Source organism: Lithobates pipiens, unplaced genomic scaffold (assembly GCF_037356315.1).
Source record: "Lithobates pipiens isolate NorthernLeopardFrog02 unplaced genomic scaffold, aLitPip1_a1.2 Scaffold_18, whole genome shotgun sequence".
Lineage (NCBI taxonomy): Eukaryota > Metazoa > Chordata > Amphibia > Anura > Ranidae > Lithobates > Lithobates pipiens.
In genome coordinates this window covers 520,523,221-520,537,664 of record NW_027507758.1, presented here as the reverse complement: position 1 = coordinate 520,537,664, position 14,444 = coordinate 520,523,221, and the positions used below count along the sequence as shown (strand labels likewise).

At 42.9% G+C, this 14,444-nt stretch overlaps 1 protein-coding gene across 3 annotated transcripts in view; it reads left to right on the top strand.

Moving 5' to 3' along the window:
* KIDINS220 (kinase D interacting substrate 220) overlaps positions 1 to 14,444 on the top strand; it is a 225,988-nt gene that overhangs the window by 105,232 nt on the left and 106,312 nt on the right. The window lies entirely within an intron of this gene.

The following is a 14,444-nucleotide window of genomic DNA, read 5'->3' as shown; positions in this document are numbered from 1 at the left end:
TGGTATTTTCTCTTTTTCTGTGTAGAAGCTGTTTGGGTGGCTCCAAAGCCATCTGCTTACTTCTGCAGTAATGCAAAGTAGCAAACCACTTCCCACTCACGAGTCCTGGGACTCGGCCATGATTCACACCGGTGCTGCTTTGAAATCACGCTACTTCAGCACGATTTGAAAGCTGCACATCAGTTTGATTTACACTGATGATTTGATTGCATTTTCGACTTAATCTAACAGAAGTTTATGCAAGTCATAATTAAATCGTCAAAAAGTAGTGCAGGAACTTTTTTCATAATTGCTGCGATATGAGCGTTCCATTGCCGGAAATGGGAAGTGATTGTTGTCATGCAATCTTGAACTATCAAATCGTATGACAAGTCGCACCGGTGTGAACAGGATCTTGATTTATCCACATTTAGGACAGAGTGAGGGAGTTAAAGGGGTTGTAAAGGTTCATTTTTTATTTTCTAAATGGGTTCCTTTAAGCTAGTGCATTGTTGGTTCACTTACCTTTTTCTTCGATTTCCCTTCTAAATGTTTTTTTTTCTTTGTCTGAATTTCTTACTTCCTGTTCCTCCTCAGTAAGCTGCTTTGGCTGACTAAACACCGCTCTGATGATGGTGTAAAGTTTACTGAGGAGAAACAGGAAGTGAGAAATTCAGACAAAGAAAAAAACAAAAACATTTAGAAGGGAAATCGAAGGAAAAGGTAAGTGAACAAACAATGCACTAGCTTAAAGGAACCTATTTAGAAAATAAAAAAACTAAGCTTTACAACCCATTTAAGTAGAAAATTCCCATTCTCCAACCTCCTCTCCATTGGTGGGGACACAGTTTACCCTAAGGTATACCATGTTCTCTGTGCTGGTGAAGTTATGGAGCTGCAGATTGCTAACTTTTGGTAACAATCAGCTGTTTTGATTTGCATTGGTTGGGCACACAATTACAGTGAGGGGAAAAAAGTATTTGATCCCCTGCTGATTTTGTTAATTTGCCCACTGACAAAGAAATGATCAGTCTAATTTTAATGGTAGGTTTATTTTAACAGTGAGAGACAGAATGCCAAAAAAAACAAAATCCAGAAAAACACATTTCAATTAAGTTTTATAATGACCCCTTCGCAAAACATGACTTAGTACTTCGTGGCAAAACCCTTGTTGGCAATTGCAGGGGTCAGACGTTTCTTGTAGATACATCTCAGGAGGCATTTTGTCCCTCACCTCTTTGCAGATACTCTCCAAGTCATTAAGGTTTCAAAGCTGACTTTTTGTAACTTGAACTTTAAGCTCCCTCCACATATTTTCTATGGGATTAAGGTCTGGAGACTGGCTAGGCCACTCAAGGACCCTAATGTGCTTCTTCTTGAGCCACTCTTTTGTTGCCCTGGCCATGTGTTTTGGGTCATTGCCATGCAGGAATACCCATCCAGGTCCTATTTTCAATGCCCTGGCTGAGGGAAGGAGGTTATCACCCATGATTTGATACACGGCCCCGTTCATTGTCCCTTTGATGCAGTGAACTAGTCCTGTCCCCTTAGCAGAAAAACGCCCCCAAAGCATAATGTTTCCACCTTCATGTTTGATGGTGGGGATGGTGTTCTTGGGGTCATATGCAGTATTCCTCCTACAAACACAGCAAGTTGAGTTGATGCCAAAGATCTCGATTTTGGTCTCATCTGACCATAACACTTTCACACAGTTCTCTGAATCATTCAGATGTTCATTAGCAAACTTCAGATGGGCCTGTACGTGTAATTTCTTGAGCAGGGGGACCTTGCAGGCCCTTGAGGATTTCAGTCCTTCATGGCGTAGTGTTACCAATTGTTTTCTTGGCGTCTATGGTCTCAGCTGCCCTGAAATCATTGACGAGATTCTCCTGTGTAGTTCTGGGCTGATTCCTCACCATTCTCATGATCATTAAAACGCCATGAGGGGAGATCTTGTATGGAGCCCCAGACCGAGGGAGATTGACAGTTATTTTGTGTTTCTTCCATTTGCGAATAATCGCACCAACTGTTTTAACCCTCTTATCAAGCTGCTTGGTGATGGTCTTGTAGCCCATTCCAGCCTTGTGTAGGTCTAAAATCTTGTCCCCGACATCCTTGAACCGCTCTTTGGTCTTGGCCATGGTGGAAAGATTGGAATCTGATTGCTTCTGTTGACAGGTGTCTTTTATACAGGTAACAAGCTGGGATTAGGAGCACTGCCTTTTTAAGAGAGTGCTCCTAATCTCAGCTCGCTACCTGTATAGAAACCACCTGAGAGCCAGAAATCATGCTGATTGATGGGGGATCCAATATTATTTCTCATTAAAATGCAAATTAATTTATAGCGTTTTTCAGGATATTTTTGTTTTTCTGTCTCTCGCTGTTAAAATAAAGCTACCATTAAAATTATAGACTATTTTTTATTTATTTTTGTCAGTGGGCAAAGGTACAAAATCTGCAGGGGATCACTGTGTGCGGGTGGTCTGAGAACTGGCACTCTGTTTCCAACCTTCATTGGCTGGGCACACAGACATTGGTCAACCATATAGAATCCACATATCACCACACTGAAGAAGAATCTTGTCCTATGTTGCCAAAGAACAAATCAAATCCTGTGGAGCCCATTGGAGGAGCCTGGGTTGCATTTGTGACCCCAGAATCTTAAGGCTGGCTCATACCCAAATATTCACCTGAAACTGTTGACCGTCTTGCTGAAATGTATAAAGAGTTGTGGAAGAGCTGAAATATTTAAAAGGTTTTTCAGGTTCCTTGAAGTGCTGCTAAGATGACCAAAAGTCAGTTTATTTTGTATGACCTTTAGTTCCAGCACAAATGCTGCAACAGCTTCTAAAGGCTTTTGGCCATCAATGTTGGGATTTATTATTATTATTATTTTTTTTTCTTACTTATCTAATTTTTTTTCTTCATCCATTCTAGAAAATTACATAACTTTTTCAGTAATTGAGTTTTGGTTTGCTATCGCCATGGTTTTAGTGCAGAATGAAAGATATTTGAGCCCAGCAGGTGGCGGTGTTGTACAATGCTGGGTGACAATCCTCCATCCTATTTATTTACTCTTTAAAATGAATGCCATACTAACAGTAATGCAATGCCATGGATTGTCTATAGTCTAGCACAATGGCTTTTTCAAACGTTAACTAAGAGCTGCTTTATTAGGATATAAAATGCACTGGCGGCAATAAATTTGATCAAAAGTTAAGCTTGGTTTCTTCTGCTGATGAGTAAATTGGTTTATTCCATAAATACAGGCATATATTTGAGTGTCTATAAGGTAAATTAAAGGTATATGCTTGTATTCAGGATAATTTATTACATTTGTAGACTTCTTAAAAAAAAAAATGTTATTTGATACGTTACATGCTGTTCCAGTTCACTGGTTGTAGGGCCAGTTCTCACCACAGTTTGTGTTGCGGATGCATTTCTGCTTGTGTGTTTTTACATGCATTTTCATGTATTGCGGTGTGTTTTTGCCTCTTCTTTTTTTTTCGTTCCTCTCCATTCAGGGCATGTGCATTCCAGTGCTTTTACATGTATTCTGGTGCATTTTAAATTTGCCATATTCTACATGCATTTCATACAGAACATTGTGCATGTGTGTTTTTTTTTTTTGTTTGTTTTTTATGAAGATTAAAAATACTTTGGACTGCATCTTGTGTGAATCATACCTTTTTTAAAGGAGATGTATAGCCAAAGCTATCTTGGCTATTCTCCGGGGGATCCCAGGAGTGCAGTTCATACCTCACTCTTATGACCTGCTATCAGCAGACAACCAGCGTTAGTCTACTGTCCTCTGAAATCGCTTCGCCGGTCCAGGCTTGGGAAAGATCAAGGCTTTAAAGTTAGGATCCACCCAGAAGCCTGGACCGGCACCTTGCTCAGCTTCTCAGCGATCTGCTGAGAGCCTGAGCCTCCCACTCCCCCCACAGCCCAGCACTCCAGTGAGCGCTAGAGGGGAAGAGCAGAGAAACGCTGACTGGCGGTGTGGAGAACTGAGCAATTGGAGCCAGTGGGGACAGTTGCAGCATCGGGTCTTTCAAAAGCCCCATTTCTCTTTTAAGACATTGATCGTAAAAATATAACATGTTACTGGTAATAACTGAATGTGAAATAGAAGAAATTCTTAATATACTTGATTAGGTATTTTGCTGTCTTTTTATTACTCCGGCCAGGCCATTCTCAGAGCATATTTCACTCCGCCCCTCTGAGCTTTCCAATGCCTAAACGTGGGGTGGGGTGGAGTGAAATGCATGGGGGGGCATGGCCGGGCCGGAGTCCAGGCTGAGGTTGCCACTTGTATTTTAGGATGATACAGACTTGCGGTCACAGGGATACCTTTCTTCACTCAGTAAAGCATGCTTGTTGTGCTGTGTAACCCAAGGGATTAATCCTCTGCATTGTGTAAAAAGGCTGTTTGATCCTGTCTTCTCTGATTCCCCCCCCCCATCTTTTACTGTCCCCAATCCATCTGCTGATGGGACAGAGCCCTAGCAGGCACTCTGCACATGCTCAGTTAAGTTTGTTGCTAGAGAATTTGTTTTGGGGGGGGGGGGGGTGCATGTGATCAGCACAGGAGTCAATTAACCTACCCGCATGTCTTTGGAGTGTGGGAGGAATCCAGAGTACCCAGAGGAAACCCACGCAGGCACAGGGAGAACATGCAAACTCCAGGCAGGTAGTCCCGTGTTTTGCTATTTGAATTGACAACCCCAGTGCTGCCAGGTGGAAGTAGTAACCACTTAGCCGCTGTGAGTGAGTAGACTCCACAGCATCAGTACTGGGCCAGCCAATCAGAGAAGACCTATTTCATTGATAAAAATATAAGGCTGTTCCTGAATGGCTGAGATGCTGTATGACCGACTCTTTTCTTTCTGGGCGCAGAAGTGAAGTGCCTAGTACTTGGGAAGGAAGACAGTACAGTTTACTGTATGCAGCACAAGCTGCTACAGTTTTTTTTTTGCAGCGGCCAGACCATTCTGCAGGGGTGAACATTTATTTGAACCAAGCTGGCTCAAGCAAACTTTTTAAAATCATAGTGAACATCAAGTTCCTCTTTAAAGTGTATGTAATCCTGGACAATCAACTTCTCTTATTTGGTTCCTTTTGGTCTGTTAACTATAACTAACACAATGGAAAGCATTTTGTTATATCTGATTATATCTGATAAACAATAAATCTTACCAGAAACCTTGTGAGCTAATAACTTGCTGTGCTGATTTTTATCATTTACTATATTTATTGGTGTACAATGCACACTTTCTCACCCTGAAAATTGGGGGCAAATAGCGTGTGCATGTTATACGGCAATACTTAAATTTTAGCTGCCTCAGAGGGGACAGGGAGGGGCTGGGACGAGCGCCGTTAGATTACATACAGTCAGAATCTCTTGTTTACGTGCCGGCCTCTGTAATAGGATGTCCTGTCTCCTGGGCCACCGTTGGACCAGCGTTCTGTCTATCATAGGAGATTCTCACTGTATGTTATCTGTCTGCTCTCACCCCCGTCCCCCATCCCCTCTAGGCTGCAGATGGGCATCAATGGGCATCGAAACGTAAAAATTTACATTTTTGTTTTTTTTCCCCTGAAACTGCCCCCTTGGAATGAATGTGCGTGTTATACGCCGATAAATACGGTACATTATGCTCTGAGTACCCAGGGCTATAGAATCCCACCCTTCTGTTAGTCCATTATAAACTACACATTAATCTAAGGGACCAGCCCAAATTTGATCCATCTATGGCTGCTCCCACTCAACAGAATTCGGTCTAAAAGGGATTGTAAATGATCACCTTGTAAAACAACCCATTCAGTTTAAAATCTAAATGAAAGCCAAACCTTTGTAAACAGATATAAAAATACATTATAAATACCTTATTTTAAAAAAAAAATAACATTCCTTCTGTTCTCAGCTGCATAAGAGCTAGGGGGAGGCGCAACGGCGGCACACTGAGCTTCTCAGTGAGTGGCTGTGCAGCGTGGACGTGTCAGGACAAGTCTGATCCTTGGAGGAGAGCTCACGGAATTCCCAGAATAACTAGAGAACTAACCACTCTGTTCTGCTTAGTGTGGTCAGTTTTTAATAGGAAAGCAGGGGGACTGGCAGGAACACCAAGGATTTCAAACGAAGCAATAAAAATAACAGGATACTTTCTCATGTACGTAGTACAGCAACCACATATCGGGAATATAAAGTGTTGGGGTAACAAACGTTTTAACGATTGACTTCTGTCAAACGAGAATGTTAGAAATGTTTCATTCGATCAGCAGCTTCAGAGCTGATCAGTGTACCCTGACAGAGGAATCCCTGCTGTCAGAATACAATAGTATAGTGGGAAGGAATTCTCTATCCACCTCGCTTGTGTGAATGAGGGAATCTGTTTAATTTTTTTTCTTTTAGCTGTGGACAGCCTAAAGCCTCATACATATGGTAATTTTTTTCTCTTTTTTTCATTCAAATTGAGGAGCTTGCATGGGGGTCCTACACTAACACCCCACTGAGCTATTGTGTTCTGAAAGGGGGACCGCAGCCACTGGCTGAAAGCACTGATCAGATGCCAATTGACTGCTGGTTTTCCGTCATGCTTGTTCGACAGAAGCCAGTCATGAAATCGGCTTCTTTCAAACCAAGACCTGTACACATGGGCCGACTGTTGCCTGATGTCTACTGTACCGACATATTTCAGCAGATATGCAGCCCTTTTGTACAGGGATTAATACTATTCTGTCTCAAAGGTGACTGTGCTGGTGTAATGCTGTAGAACAAACAGCATTATCATCCTATTATATGATTATATTAATTTCCTTTTGGGGTTAAAGTTTTTTTTAGATTGTAAGCTCTGAGCAAGGCCCCTTGATTCCTCATGTGCCAAATTATAATGCAACTTGTGATATCTTCCTTTTATTTTGTCAAGCGCTGCGCAAACTGTTGGCAATATATAAAACCTGTATAACAACAACAATAATAATAATCTGAATCTGAAGTGGAATAATATGTCTACTGCTAGGATCAACAGGTAATAAAAATGTTGTAGGAGGGGAAACCACACACACTCTTGGGGGGGCTCACTCCTCTAATCAACAAACCAGAGCTCAGTAGTAGACACATTTATCCTTTAAGAGCCTAATAATGGTTTTCGTTAGGTGGACTTGTTGGCCATCTTCTATTTTTTATTTTTTTGCCGTTTTTTGTCCAGCTCAAGTTCTATTTCTCCAACTGAAGCCATATTTTTCCTCTGGGCAGTTTAGCAAGTAAGAAGTTTAAGCAGGATTTTCTTGTGGATTTCTAGCCTGAGAGGCATTAGTGAAATAAACATCAAGCCTCCGTCTGTGCAGGTCTGCTTCTTCTCCTTGCCTCTTGCCCAGAGCAGATGGGAAATGACAGCGTTTAAAGTGGATAGTTAAATCCTCCTGCAGCGCGAATTTTTTTTTTTTTTTTTTTTTCTCGTCCTCTCAGCTTACTATCGCATTTACCCTATTCATTGCTTCATATAATTTTTTGTTTCATCCATCTACCTCATTGAGAAAACAGATTGGTCTGATGACAAATGCACAGATGATGATAATACTTTACAAGAAAATAGGATTATGTCATTCCTTCCTGGATTTCTTAAAGACTTACCCAATAAAATCTGGGGTTTGCGTAGGACAGACACTTTTTTATTTTATTTTTTTATTTAAGGATTGGGATACCTAAACTGAGGATTCAGGATTTGACTACAGCAGGGGTTGACAAATTTGCTTGGAATCTAGGAGCCAGCTAAAAAAGTTAGGAGCCAGGTCGGTGACGGCGATCTGGACCTGTCCCTGGCCTGACATGGAGACGAGTGAGGGGAAGATAGCCCCCAGCCCCCCACATATGAGATCACCTCTCATTGGACACACCGCTCGAGTGCTAAATGGCCGCTGTGATTGGTCATTTAGCATGATCTGTGATTGGCTGTATCCAAGGGACACGGCCAACACAGAACTTCCCCGATGCTCGTCCATGGCGGCGTGCAGAGGGGAAGTAAACAGGAGGATGTCTAGGGACGCCCTCCCGGCAATTGGTGTCCGCGCTGTAGACATCTTTCGTCTATAGCGCGGGCACGAAGTGGTTAACAAAAGAATGTGACTATTATTTCCGACATATTCCCGCTCATTTACTGCCATTTCCCTGCTAAGGGTTCGATCAGGTCCGCCTGAAAAACTGACAGGTGAACCTGATCAGACAGCCCTTGTGAAAAGGGGTCAAGCAGGGAGGATTACAAATAATATTTTTTTTTTTCCTTAATTAAAATAATTTTTTTTTTTACTTTAAAAAAAAAAAAAAAAAAAAAAATTTACAAAAAAAAATATATATATATATATATATATATATATATATATATATATATATATATATATATATATAATTAAATTAATAAATTTAATAATATATATATAATATAATGAGAAGCCATTTACCAGCCACCACACTCACCGTTGGGCAAAAAACAGGCAGGGGAGCTTCACTCCATTAGGAATTAGCATTATTGGAATAGGGTGTAATTTCTACATCCACCACAAGATGGCGCCAGACTACCGAAAGATTTTAGAAGGCCGCAAAGCCGCGGCCTCAATTACTGGCCGGCGCGGCCCGATGGAATTGCGCGGCGGAGTTCGGGGTCCAAATGGAGACAGGATACCCCAGCAGCGTTGCCCCAGTCGCCAGGACACGAAATCTAGGCGCAAATGCGACCTGGCGACCGGTGTTTGTCGAGCCCTGGACTACAGGATGTTTTTCTTAACATTTCTTGTTCATAAGGAGATGGAACACCTTGGAATACACTGTAATCCCTGACTAGGACAGTGGGCACCAAGAAAATGGAAAGTCGCATTGAAGGGTGAAATTCATGTCTATTAATAACGTGGCCCCTTTATCACCTCAAAGTGATCTTCCACTTTCTTGAGATTACACTGTCTTAAAGTCAACAGTAAGATGGGCCACTTTGAAACCAACTTTTGAGTAGCTCTAAAACCACAGACATCTTGGTGTTTTTAAAGCTTGAAAAGAAAAAAAAAAATAGTACTTGCCTGCTCTGTGCAATGGTTTTGCACAGAGCAGCCTGGATCGTCCTCTTCTCAGGTCCCCCACTTTCGCTTTTGGCTTTTCCCCCCTGCCAAGTGCCCCTGTAGAAAGCTGCTTTCCACGTGTGTGTGTGTGTGTGTGTGTGTGTGTGTGTGTGTGTGTGTGTGTGTGTGTGTTTGATTGCAAGCCTGGCTGATTGCAGCTATTCAGAGACAAAGTCCAGTTCGGCCCCACCTCCTGCTGTCTGCTGACAGGTTTTGACTGACAGCAGCAGGAGCCAATGACTACTGCTGGGAGAGGAATTGCTACAGACATGCACCCCGCTGGACTTAGATCGGGTTCAGGTGCGATAAAAGGTAGTCTAAGACTCTGAGCTCTAGGCATTGATTTCAGGAGACTTGTGTGATAGGTGCAACACCATGGCAGAAATGGTTCCATCATGCCAGAGGTCTTGGAAGTGCATTCAAGTAGTTACTAAATAGCTGGTGGGGCTCAAGACAGTTGGTGTCCTCTGCCTGGCATATTGCCCAGTGGGGTTTTACATTTTTCTTGGTGAAAATCTATCGCACACTTTTAGGTCAATGACCCTGAGTGGGTGTTTATCTCATAGACTTGCTGTGTAGAAATTGCTTATACCTAGAAGCGTTTGATTGGTATATTGGCAAGTTTCGCTGGAACTATTGCCTTAAGCCTCCCTGCTTGTACTTGTTGCTCCAATAGAGTGACTTTTTTGGGTGGGAATTTAGATATGTTGATATTTTAGTTAAGAGCCTGCACTCTAAATTCCGATAGGTCTGAAGAGGAGATCGTTGAATTGGCAGAAATAAGTTTTGGTTCTTCTAAGAGCCTTTGACAAAACCCACTGGGTACAGGAATTCCATTACCAAATTAACATTTAGTACTGGTTTGTGCTTACTTTAAGAAGACTTATTGGCTTCTTTTCCCCAGGTGATTTGCTTAATTTCTTTATTATATTTTTTTCAACTGCTTACAGACCTGAAGATTTGGCTGCTTAATGACCAGGCTGTTTTTTTGCGATACAGCACTGCGTCACTTTAACTGAAAATTGCGTGGTCGTGCGACTTAAACCCAAACAATCTTTTTTTTTTTTTCCCCTACAAATAGAGCTTTCTTTTAGTGGTATTTGATTACCTCTACAGCTTTTATCTTTTGCGCTATCCTATAAAAAACAAAAGCAACCATTTATAAAAAAAAATAAAAAATCCCCAGAAATTTCTTCAATAGTTTAGGCCGATTTTTATATATTCTACATATTTTTGTAAAAAAAAAAAAACACAAGCGTATATTGATTGGTCTGCGCAAAAGTTATAGCATCTACAAACTGACATTTTTATGGCTTTTTTTTTTCTTCTTTTCTTTTTCTTTTTTTTACTAGTAATGGCGGTGATCTGCAGATTTGTTGTGGTACTGCGACATTGCAGCAGACTGATCAGACACTTGACACATTTTTCTGGTCACTTTTATAAAGTGACCAGAGCTATAAAAATGCACTCCCCTGCTGTGGGCACGCACCTCTGGTGGCTCTTAAAGGGGAAGATGTAACCATAAGGCGATTCGTGCGAATGTGCCACTTTGCTGATGTATATCGGCGTGAGCTGGTCGGCAAATAGTTAATGCTAGATATAGACGACGTTGGTACGGAAAGTATCCAGCCATGCACAATGAATAATTGACCTTTTATTGAAGAGGATACAAGAAACATTGTACATAGGACAATTACACCTTGGTCCCCTTCAAAGTAGACACTTTGGGACCTCACACAGGCATCCCAGTGTCTCTTCCACAATATCCTGCATCAACATCTCAGACACAGAAGTTTTTGGAATACCCAAATCAACTTCTAGTTCTCGCATTGTCAGTCGTCGATCTTTGCTGATTGCCCCCCATACACACTCAATGTTCTTGGGTATTTTTGCTTGTTGTACGCCTTCCTGAATTTTGATCACTTTCAACAGATTCTTGGCTATCTTTGAAGTGTTTGTGCCACATTTTTATTTGGGCTGCACTCATTGCATCATCCCCAAAAGCTATCTGAATAGTTTCTACAGAGGAATGTTTTACACTTAACGCAAAATGTGATGCAGATTTCTTCCTCTGCTCGCTCAGTTTTGAATGTGATGGCCACACAGTGCACATGTTAACTTAACAATGTCTAGCGCCCCTCCACTGACTTGTATAGTGAAGTCGCCATTGTTCACACCTGCGCATTCCAGTACAGTCTCCTTGGCTGCTAGGTTACATCAATGTTGTGCAAACTGTTCTTGTTATATTAACATTTTCCCAGACAGACCTCTTATATTATATTAAGCAAGATGTATATAGTTTGTGTGAAGAAATAAGTATATATCAAATGTTTAACGAATATATATAGTGTGTGCGTGTGTGTCTCTATTAGAGTCTGGTATACCACACTATGGATGTTATCTAAAAAAAAAAAAAAAAAAAAGAGCGTTCTAAATACCCAACCTGGTACGGCTCAGGAGGGGGGGGGGGGCGCTCACTCGTCCCCACCCCCTTTCCTGGCCGGCCGGGTAGCATGCTCGGACAAGGGTCTAATGTGGACCTGGGGGGGACCCCCACGCAATTTTTCGGTGTAGGGGTTCCCCTTTAAGTCCATACCAGTTGATGGCGCTGGCCCCGGCTACCTGGAGGCGCGCTCAAAATGAGCAGGCTTTTCCCCGGGCAGGAAAAGTCCGTTCATTTTAAAAGTACGGCAGACTGGCACACACACGGCTGGATTGTCCACCGAAATGCGAGTCCGGCGGACAGATTGGAGTGCAAAAATACTTTCCTAGTCCGCCGGACTTTTGGGTAAAAAAAAAAAGTCCGCCGGAGCCTACACATGGGGGGATTCCGCCGGACTTTTCCACCGGATTGTTTGATCGTGTGTACGAGGCAATAGAGGAGCAAGAGAATTGCCTTACTCCAGGGTTTTTGCTTCTCCATGGATCATGCCAGCCCACCTCATCCACCAGTTTTTTCAAAGCTGTGTGACACTCTCTTCTCCCCTGCACCGCTGGACGATGTTTGTCTTACAAGGCATCTAGGTAGCAATTGAAGTCGTCCAGGATATACAATGGCACATCCGGATGACCCAGCTGGTACTCTAGTACCACCTTTAACACCTGATGGTTATATGAAGGTGGGATATACACAAATGTGAGTACACATTTAATGGAAAACAAATGGCAGTACAAAATGACATATCTTCCTTCCCCATCCACCACACAGTCAAGTTCCTGGCAGTCAAGTGACCCATGTATCAAGAAACTCGCCCCTTGTGAAAACAAGGTGTGAGTGGAGTGATAGATTTTTACCTACCCACCTGTAATTCAGGCAAGATAGAGAATCGGACATGAGGTGGATCTCCTGCAGAGCACAAATAGCAGGGAGATATTTGCACAAAGAGTATACCATGGACCACTTGAGAGTATTACCGAACCCCCTAAGGTTCCAGGACACCACAGGTATTGTAGTCATCATCCCACGTATAAAGCAATAACAGAATATACATTAGGCCTTACATTGTAACGTGTAAGATGCCCTTCCATCCTTCCCCAGTCCCACCAGCAGAGTACCAGTCTGGTTCAGAGTATGCAATTAAAGGCCCAAGGTGTCTCATATCTGTAAGGTTGGAATTTCTTTGTTGGAACGGTGCAGAAAATTCAAACAATTTTGAACATTGAGTGCAACGGCACTCCAAACTCAGTGCGTGTATACCAGTGGGTCAGTGTTTGTATCAGGGTCACAGGCCTACATTGCCAGGCCCAGGTGGCTTATTACACTTTGAACAGTCAAATTGTAAATAGGACAACAGGTCCCGCCATCTCCTGGCCTCAGAACTGCCAGGGGAAGAACCAAGTTAGTCAGAACTTGTTGCATTTAGAACTGTAGAAGAAAAAAAATGGAAAACCCAAAGTCACTTCTCACATGCTCTCAGTGGGGAGAAATCACATTTCAAATCAGCTTGTGTTTCCCAGCTCGGTATTGCCCAGTGGCATGTATAGTGCAGCAAACATTAGTGTGTAAGCAGGCAACCGGTCCCCATCAAAGCACACAAAAGTAAGGGTAGGCCTGGAATCTGGATTAAGTCAGTCTTCTTCAGCCGCCTGTCTTCCTGGCCTTCCGCAGAGTGTTTTCATTAGCATCCAACCAGCCAGAAGCATCAGTAGCACGCTTGAAGAAATGCAGTAATCTGAAGTCTGGCTGGATAAGGGCACGTGTAATTTCTGCAGCCTTTTTTTTACATTAGTGAAGCAATATCTGCATTTTTGAACATCAGAGGAAAAGTCAGGGTAGAAAGATACATGCTTCATTGAACCATATGTTCTGCTTCTCCCTGCCCAGGCGCAGTATAATCTCTCTGTCTCTATAATGCAGCATTTATATTATATAAAAATGGACAAAGTGGTGAACAATACCTGAATAGTGGAAAGCGCTGAAAAGACCACAATTGAAAAGTTGAATAGATGTAAATCATGTGTGGAAGATGCCTCAGAGTAAATCAGAACCTAATAATAAAAGTAATTGGAGTATTATGCTTAAATGCCATAGCCATTTGCAGAAAGACATGAGAAGGCTGTGCAGATGTACTCACGGGGAGGAAATAATGTCCACCCGTACTGAAACTGGATGCGTGGTGGTCATGAACTGACCAGTCTGCATCCTGGCATATATATAGTGTGAATGACCCTGATTACGTGCTCACTAATGGAAAGCCGGCACAAGCGAAAAAGGGGGCTCCTCCCACTCACCGGCCCGGGAGACCAATTGCTGCCTCAGCGTGCCGCGTGTGGTTCCCTCGGTGTTCGCAAAGGAAGGAGGTCCCCGGCCACTCCCATCACTTCTTCCTAAAGAAGATTGTGACGTCATGACGCAGCGTGCACCCGTGTGCTGCCCTAGGCGCCCGGAAGTGATTAGGGATGCCATCGGAAAGGTAGACACCGATGTGCAACCTAGGAGGGCGTGCAATCGGGTCAAAAAAGGGAGCAAGCTGGCTCAAACTCCCCACCTTTCCAGGAAGATGCGCCAGGATAGTGACAGCCCCCCCCTCAGAGTCCCGGCACTCATAAATCCGCTGCAGCCTGAAATACCAAACACAAATAATGATTAATAAAAGCATTTGCCCTTCCAGAGCTGACCGTGATAGCACAAGCAATCCAACTTAAAGGATTACCCTGCCAATACGGCTCACACATTAGCCCATCCTTTTACTGAGATACTCCCCAAGATGTATTCCCTCTAGATAGGGATGCGTTCATGAGCCCCTCTTCGTCCCCTAGATTCGGTGGGGCCTGAGGGGAGCGACGCCCAGGAACTCCCTTCACCCCTTCTTTGCCCCCTCCACATAGTCCCCCCCACAATCTTTCCCCTCTTACCT